This window comes from Mus musculus, chromosome X, assembly GCF_000001635.26.
Source record: "Mus musculus strain C57BL/6J chromosome X, GRCm38.p6 C57BL/6J".
Lineage (NCBI taxonomy): Eukaryota > Metazoa > Chordata > Mammalia > Rodentia > Muridae > Mus > Mus musculus.
Window position 1 is genome coordinate 44,260,649 of NC_000086.7, and position 1,407 is coordinate 44,262,055.

The following is a 1,407-nucleotide window of genomic DNA, read 5'->3' on the forward strand; positions in this document are numbered from 1 at the left end:
GCTAAGGGTTTATCTATCTTGTTGATTTTCTCAAAGAATCAGCTCCTCATTTGGTTGATTCTTTGAATAGTTATTCTTATTTCCACTTGGTTGATTTCACCCATGAGTTTGATTATTTCCTGCTGTCTACTCCTTTTAGGTGAATTTTCTTCCTTTTCTTTTTTATTTTGTTTTTAAGAGATTTTAGGTGTGTTGTCAAGTTCCTTCTGTTTGCTCTCTCTAGTTTCTTTTTGGAGGCACTCAGAGCTATGAGTTTTCCTTTAGAAATGCTTTCATTGTGTCCCATAAGTTTGGGTATGTTGTGGCTTCATTTTCATTAAACTCTAAAAAGTCTTTAATTTCTTTCTTTATTCCTTCCTTGACCAGGATATCATTAAGAAGAGTGTTGTTCAGTTTCCATGTGAATGTTGGCTTTCTATTATTTCTTGTGTTATTGAAGATCAGTATTAATTCATGTTGATCAGATAGGATGCATGGGGTAATTTCAATATTTTTGCATCTATTGAGGCCTGTTTTGTGGTCAATTTTGGAGAAGGTACCATGAGTTGCTGAGAAGAAGGTATATCCTTTTGTTTTAAAATAAAATGTACTGTAGATATCTGTTAAATCCATTTGTTTCATAATTTTTGTGAGTTTCACAGTGTCCCTGTTTAGTTTCTGTTTCCACGATCTGTCCATTGATGAAAGTGGTATGTTGAATTCTCCCACTATTATTGTGCGAGGTGTAATGTGTGCTTTGAGATTTATTAAAGTTTCTTTAATTAATGTGGTTGCCCTTGCATTTGGAGCATAGATATTTAGAATTGAGAGTTCGTCTTGGAGGATTTCACCTTTGATGAGTATGAATTTCCCTTTTTAGGTTAGTATTGTTTTGTTCATTTCCATCACTGGTTTGGATGTGTTTTCCTCTTTTTTGTTAAGGACTTGTAACTCTATAGCAGTGTTCTCCTGTATTTCTTTAAGTGAGTTATTAAAGTCCTTCTTGATGTCCTCTACCATTATCCTGAGACATGCTTTTAAATCCAGGTCTAGCTTTTCAGGTGTGTTGGGGTGCCCAGGACTTGGCGAGGTGGGAGTGCTGCGTCCTGATGATGGTGAGTAGTCTTTCTTTCTGTTAGTAAGATTCTTACATTTGCCTTTTGCCATCTGGTAATCTCTGGAGTTAGTTGTTTTAGTTGTCTCTGGCTAGAGATTGTTCCTCTCGTGATTCTGTTAGCCTCTATCAGCAGACCTGGGAGATTAGCTCTCTCCTCTGAGTTTCAGTGGTCAGAGTACTATCTGCAGGCAAGCTCTCCTCTTACAGGGAAGGTGCACAGATACCTGTTGTTCGGACCTCCCTCCTGGCAGAAGATGAAGGCCCAAAACAGGATCTGTCCCAGAAGCTGTGTTGCTTAGGCCTGTGACAGA